Source organism: Echinops telfairi, unplaced genomic scaffold (assembly GCF_000313985.2).
Source record: "Echinops telfairi isolate 266 unplaced genomic scaffold, ASM31398v2 ScPeMD7_7475;HRSCAF=8513, whole genome shotgun sequence".
NCBI classification, from domain to species: domain Eukaryota; kingdom Metazoa; phylum Chordata; class Mammalia; order Afrosoricida; family Tenrecidae; genus Echinops; species Echinops telfairi.
In genome coordinates this window covers 23957858-23965384 of record NW_022111379.1, presented here as the reverse complement: position 1 = coordinate 23965384, position 7527 = coordinate 23957858, and the positions used below count along the sequence as shown (strand labels likewise).

General features: G+C 38.6%; 1 non-coding gene across 1 annotated transcript; it reads right to left on the bottom strand.

The window, feature by feature from the left end:
• Positions 1-3112: 3112 nt before the first annotated feature.
• On the bottom strand, positions 3113-3253 carry LOC115867930. The gene has a single exon (XR_004045327.1). It is a non-coding gene; the product is annotated as a U4 spliceosomal RNA (small nuclear RNA).
• Between the last annotated feature and the right edge of the window lie 4274 nt (positions 3254-7527).

Below are 7527 nucleotides of genomic sequence, written 5' to 3'. Positions count from 1 at the left end.
AATATTGGGAGAGCATTTCTGGGTAAAATTATTTATTCATAGGAATATTCTCCATTGTTTTACATGAATGCTCCCTAACCTATAACCAGTGATAATTTTTATTGTTGATATTTTTATTTTTAATGTTCATAAAAAAGTATGTGTGATCTTTAAAATAATCATGGAAATTAAATAGAGTTAAAAGATAGTGGACTTTTTTACATGAATTATTTGACCCTGCCTTTTATATAATGTGAATTTTAACTCTGTTCTTGGTACAAGGTTATATGTATGTGATTTTTTTACTTTCAAAAGGAAAATGTTCATATATTTCTTATTGTATACTCTGTGATAATATACTCACACACACAGGCACACACACACATTATTTCATTCAAGTACACACAGTGCTCAAGATTAGAGGAAAAGAAGAAAGCAGGTTAACCAACCACTCAGACTGACTCCCTTTATAAAGCTATTTTCCATGGGCTTTGGTTTTAGCAACAAGATTCAGTAACTACTTGACATAGTTCATAGTTCTATAGCTTTGATTTAGATCCTGTAACTTACCTCTAACCACTAATATGAGAACATGTCATACTCATTCTCTAGTCCAAGATTGTATGTCCATGGAGAACTGAATTTAAAAAAAAAATTAGTAGACACCAAAATTTTCTCCTTTGATGCCAAGCCAACTGGATAAAAATATACCACCATATCCTTGATAACGATTCACAGTAACCACTTTAGGGCTATGATTTGTAAAATCGTCAAAAGCAGTTTCATAAAATTTATATTTGATCCAATCTTTTGAGAATATTAAATCTGAGGGGTATAATGAGATCTTCTTTTGCCCAAAATGATTTTGGTACATTAGCTCAGTAACTGTGTATCAAGGGCTAGGTGTGAGCGAGGCCTTGTGTTGGTTTTGTGGTTAGGTGCCATCAAGTCAGTTCCAACTAGGAGTGACGCTATGTAGAACTGAACAAAATGTGATGCAGTCCGGACCTTCTTCACAACTCTCCATCGTTTGAGCCCATTGTGTAGCCACTGCATCACTTCATCTCCTTTGGGGCCTTCTTCTCTTTCTCTGTCCCTCTACCTTAACAAGCAAAATGTCCTGATAATATGTCCATAGTTTGTGAGACAAAGGCTCCCCATGCTTGTTTCTAAGAGACTTTCTGTCCATCCTTCGTCTAAGACAGATTTGTTTGTCCTTTAATCAATCCATGGTACTTTCAGTATTCTTCACCAACGACACAATCCAAATGCATTGACTTTCTTCATTCTTTATTCAACTCTCACAGACATATGAGACCACTGGAAATGCCATGGCTGGGTCAGGTGCACTTTTATCCTCAAAGTAACATCCCTGTTCTTCAATACTCCACAGAGGTCCCGAGGTGCAGATTTACCTAACATTTTGCATTTGACTTCTGCTTCCATGAGCATTGATTGTGGATCCAAGCAAGACAACATCTTTGACAATGTAAGCCTTTCTCCATTTATCATGATGTTATCTATTGGTGTGGTCATCAGGATTTTGGTTTTCTTTATACTGAGTTTTAATCCACACTGAAGGTTGATCTTCTTTATGCCAAGTCTATATTTAAGGATCAAGCATTGATCTTCACCTACAAATGCTTCAAATCCTCCTCACTTTCAGTGAGCAAAGTTATATTATCTGCATATCGAAGGCTGTTAATAAGGTTTCCTCCAAACCTGATGCCACATTCTTCTTCATATAATCCAGCTTCTCTGAGTTTTCCCAGCATAAAGAATGTGAATATTGTGAGAGGCTGCAACCCTGAACCACACCTTTCCTGATTTTAAGTCATGGTGTATTCCCTTGTTCCATTTGCACAGATGTCTTGATCCATGTACAGATCCAACATAAACACAATGAAAAATTCTGGAATTCCCATTCTTCCCAAGCTTTTTCATAGTTTGTTATGATCCACACAGTCGAATGCCTTGGCATAGTCAATAAAACACACAGAAATATCCTTGTGGTAATCTTTGCTTTGAATCAAGATGCACCTGACATCATCAATGATATCCCTTATTCCATGTCCTCTTTCTGAATCCAAACTGAACTTTTGGCAGCTCCCTGTCAATGCACTGCTTCAAACATTATTGGATGATCTTCAGCAAGATTTTACTTACATATGATATTAATAAATTGTTATATACTGTGAACATTCCATTGGATCATCTTTCTGTAGAATATATAAAAATATGTATCCGTTTGGTAAGTTGGCTAAGTTACTGTCTTCTAAATTTCCTGGCATAGATGAATACGTGCATCCAGTGCTTCATCCTCTTGTTGGAACATTTCAGTGGGTATTCCATCAATTCCTGAAGCATTGTTATTGGATAATGCTTTTAGTGCAGCTGGAATTTCTTCCTTTGATGCCATTAGTAGTTTATTCGCTACCTCCTGAAATGGTGGAATTTTGACTGGTTCTTTTTGGCACAATGATTCGGTGTTTTCTTTCTATCTTCTCTGAGTGCTTCCTGCATCATTCAGTACAGTGCCTGAGTTAGTTAATTGTGCCAGCCTGGCCGATAATCACATGTGGTGCTGGTTGAAAGGCGGAGGGATAAATGGGTGGTGAAGCCTCGCCTTTCTAGTTCTCGGGTCTCTTGTTTTGTGATGGTTGCATCGGGTGCAGCTGCCTTAGTAGTTCCCTGCTTCAGCTGGCAAGATTGACTTCCTACAAGATCCCCAAGGAGAAGCCGCATGGATCTATCCCGATGCAGCCCTGGGTGCTGGAGCAGCCGTGTGGAGACCCCTGCTAGTGCTGAGATACGTTCACGTTCACGTTCACTGACTCAGCTTTCCTCCGGCAGTCAGCATTATTGTCTCTGTTTTGTGAGGTGAAGGACTTTGTGGACTGGTGTTGGGTATGGGTTAATGTTGGACTTGTGGGCTTGGGCAGCATTGGGTTGGGATGTTTTCGTGATGCACATTTTCTTTGCATAAAACTCTCTCTTACACATGAGTTGCTGTGGATTTGTTTCTCCAAAGTACCTAGACTAATACAGTGCCTATAGAATATTTCAGTATTTCAACTTGAAGCTAGAATTTCTTTTTTGAGTTCTTTCAGTTTATTTATTTATTTATTTTCAGTCTCCGTAGAGACTGTCAAAAATTGCCAATGCTGACTATATTTCAAGTCCTCACAGCGGGGTATTGGGAAAAGTTTTCAATTAGCAATAATCGCTCCTTGGATAAACCTCACTGGCTACGATATTGCCACTGCCTAAAGGTGAGTTCTTTCAGTTTAAAGTAGGCTGAATGTGTTCTTCTTTTTTATTTTCTAGGTTTAGGTCTTTTCCTGCTTGATTGTAATATTTTATTTTGTCTTCTTGAGCTGCCCTTTGAAATGTTCAGTTCAACTTTTTTACATCATTTCTTACATTTGTTTTAGCTACTCTATGATTAAAAGCAAGTTTCAGAGTCTATTCTAACATCAATTTTGGTCTTTCCTGTCTTCTTAATTACTTTTTTCTTTAATTATGTATGATCTTCTTGATGTTCTCCCACAGTTAATCAGGTCTTTTGTCATTAGTGTTCAATTCATCACACCTCTTCTTGAGATGTTCTTGAAATTCAGGTAAAATAGACTCCAGTTCATATTTTGGATCTTGTACATTTGTTTTAATTTTCATCAGCTACTTCAACTTGAACTTCACATGAACAATTAATAGCTTGTTCCACAATCAGACCCTAGCCTAATTTTAACTGCTGGTATTGAGTTTCTTCATGGTCTCTTCCCACAGTTGTAGTCAATTTGATGTCTCTGTATTCCATCTGTAAAAGTCCGTATGTATATTTACCAATTGTGTTCATATAAAAAGGTATTTGTCATGAACGATTCATTGTTGTTGCAAAATTTTATCATTCTAACTCCAGATTTGTTTTTATCATTAATTACATAGTTTCCAACTACTGTTCTTTCTTTGCTTCCAATGTTTGCATCCCATTAACCATTAATTATCAATGCATCCTAATTGCATGTGTGATCAATTTCAGACTGAAGATGTTGGGTGAACACTTAATCACTTTTTGTAGTTTTGTATAAATTAAATTTGAGTAACAGTTGTATTGATTGGATTTCCTTAAATGCTGATAGACATAATCCCATCACCAACCTTGTGTAAGGTATAGGAAATTCAAACAGGATAAGAAAAAAACTAATATTTGACCACACATTAATCGTAGAAGTTAGACAAATAAAAAAGCCATTAAAATATAGTGTGATAAGTTTAATAATATATATGATGACATGGTGCTCAAGAGAAGTGTAGGAAAACCTTGTTTTACTTTATTTTATTGGGGGCTCTTACAGCTCTTAACACACTCCATACATATATCCATTGTGTCAAACACATTTGTACATATGTTGTCATGATCTTTTTCAAAACATTTTCTTTCTACTTGAGTCCTTGATATCAGATCCTCATTTATTTCCTTCCCTCCCTCCCCCTCCCTCCACCATGTCCCCTTGATCATTTATAAATTATCCTTTTTTATATCTAACACTGACCGCTATCTCCTATCACCCACTTTTCTGCTGTCTGTCCCCCTGTGAGGGGTGCCATACATCAATTATTATGATCAGTTTCACCCCCCCACACACACACACGTCCCTTACCTTCCTAATATTGCTGCTCCCCTTATTGGTCCTGAGGGGTTTACCTGTTCTGGATTCTTTGTTTTGCGAGCTCTTATCTGTGCCAGTATACTTGTTCCGGTCTAGCCAGATTTGTAAGATAGAATTGTGGTCATGATAGTGGGGATATGAGTGGGGGTGGGGGTGGAAGTATTAAAAAACTAGAAGGTTGTGTGTTTCATCAGTGCTATACTGCACCCTGACTGCCTCGTCTCTTCCTTGTGTCCCTTCTGACAGGGGGTGTCCAATTGACTACTGATGGGCTTTGGGTCTCCACTCTGCCCTCCCCCTCATTCCCATTGATATGATTTTTTTGTTAGTTAGTTTTGTTCTGGTTCTTTGATGTCTGATACCTGGATCCCATCGACACCTCATGATCGCACAGGCTGGTGAGTTTCTTCCATGTGGGCTTTGTTGCTTCTCAGCTAGATAGACACTTACTAATCTTCAAACCTTTAAGACGCCAGATGCTATATCTTTTGATAGCCAGGTATGATCAGCTTTTTTCACCAAATTTGTTTATGTACCCATTTTGTCTTCAGTGATCATGTCAGGGAAAGTGAACATCACAAAGTGCCATGTTAGTAGAATAAATTGTTTTTGCAGTGAGGGAGTACTTGAGTGGAGACCCAATGTCCATCTGCTGCCATAATAATTTATAAATAAATAAATGTACATAAATGCATTCCCCTATCAATATATTTAAATGTATTTACATATATACACGCCTGTATTTAGACCTCTATGAGTGTCCTTTGCCTCCCAGTTCTTTCCTCTATTTCCATTTGCTTTCCTCCTGTCCCACTATCATGTTCCTCTTAGCTACATTGCCCTAAATCAACTCTCCCCACCACCCCACAAGCATCCTAAGCCCTCCTCGCCATCAATTTTAGATCACTTATTCTTCCCCTGTCCTTGGGTTTGTTGGCACCCCCTTCATTTTTCCCCCACCTCCCCCTTTCCCTTGTCCCCCCAGAACCATTGGTTCCATTGCTCTCTCCTCCGTATTGTTCATCCCACCTGTCTTGTCCAAGTAGACATGCAAAGACTATAATACGTGCAAAAACAAAGCAAAGCAAACATAACCAAAAAAATAATCAACAACTGCTAACACAACAAAACTAATAAATAACCAACAACAAAAACTGAAAAGCCCTCAAGCAGATCTGGGACTGTCCATTGATCTTTATGAGTGTTTTCCAGTCCTGTTGGCTGTGTTGTCACACCCTGGCCCCCAAATCCACCTTTGGCATTCATCGGGGACTCCGTTGCTCTGCTCCCTAGCTGCTCTGCTGTACACCTTTAGTGCTTCACCCCAGTGTGGTGGGGGTGGATAGGGTACATCTCCCTCACCTTGGCCCCAATGCTGTCCCTCTTAGAGCTATGAGGGATGTGGTGGCTTCTTATGGGGCGCCGGTCCTTTGATCTTCTCTGTGCATTGGCTGTTCTGAGCTGGAATATTGTCCTCAAGGCTTGGTGGGCTGGTGCGCATTCCACTCTCTCCTTCCCTCTTCTTTTGCTCATGATCACATGCCCCCCACTTCCTGAGCTTCAGCTTCAGCGCTGTCCTCTGAAGTGATGCCAGATGTCTGGCAGTGGTTTCTTCTTGTCTTTTCTGGGTATATGCCCAGTAGGGGGATTACTGGGTCACATGGTAGCTCAATTTCCATCTGTTTTCAATATCACCAAATCAATTTCCATTATGGTTGTACATACCTTCAGGTCTACCAGCCCCTCCAACACTTCTTACTTTCCGATTTTTTGAATTAGGCTATCTTTGAGATTATTAGGTGGCATCTCATAGTTGTTTTAATTTGCATTTCTCCTATAGCTAAGGATCTGGAACCTTTTCTCATATGTTTATTGGCCATTTGGATTTCTGCCTTTGAGAAACTTCTCTTCTGGTCCTTTGCTGACTTCCTTTGTGGGCAGTTGTTTTTTCTTATTTGTTTTTGTTTTTTTACTTTTTGTAAGTTAGCAGAATATTGTAGATTTTAGTAATAAGGCTTATGTGTCATTGCTAAAGATGTTTTCCCTGTCCATTCAATCTCTTATGACACTCTGTTTTTTTTTTTTTTTATGTACACAGATGTTTTATCTTCAGTATATCCCACTTGTCAATTTGTGCCTCCTCTGTGTTTGTGTCCTTCCCTATTTCCTATAGCCTATGTATTCCCTATGCCAAAGTTCTCAAGTTTGTCCCAATTACCTCGTTCATGGCCCTAATAGTTTGGGGTTTCATTTCAAGGCTTGAGTTTATTCTTGTGTGTGGAGTGAGATAAGGGTTTTACATCATTTTTCTGCAAGTAGATATCCATTTTTTCCAGCACCATTTATTGAAGAGGGAATCTGCTTCCTATTTGATATTTTTTGGGCCTTTATTCAAGATCAGTTGTCTGTATGCTGATTATTTTATTTCTGGGTTTTCAGTTATTTTCCATTGGTCTGAGTATCTATCCTAATACCAATACCACACTGTTCTGATCACTGTGGTTGTATCAAACTGTGCTAAATTCAGGTAAAGCAAGCCCTCCAACTTTGTCCTTCTTCATGAGTTCTCTGCTAATTCTGGGTTTCTTCCCTCTCCATATGAAGTTGGTAATCAGTTTTTCGCATTCTTTGAAGAAAGAAAGTATTTGTATCAGGATAGCATTGGACTTATATTGTGCCTTGGGCAGAACTGGGATATTCTTCCATTTTGTTTGTTTCTTGTGATAGTATTCTGTAGTTTTCCTCATAAAAACCTTTTGTTTTTTCAGTCAGGTATATCCCTAGATATTTCAATTTGTGTTTGGCCATGTGAAGGATACTATCTTTTTAATCCCCTGTTCCATGGTATTTTCCAATGTATATAGCAGTGCAATAGACT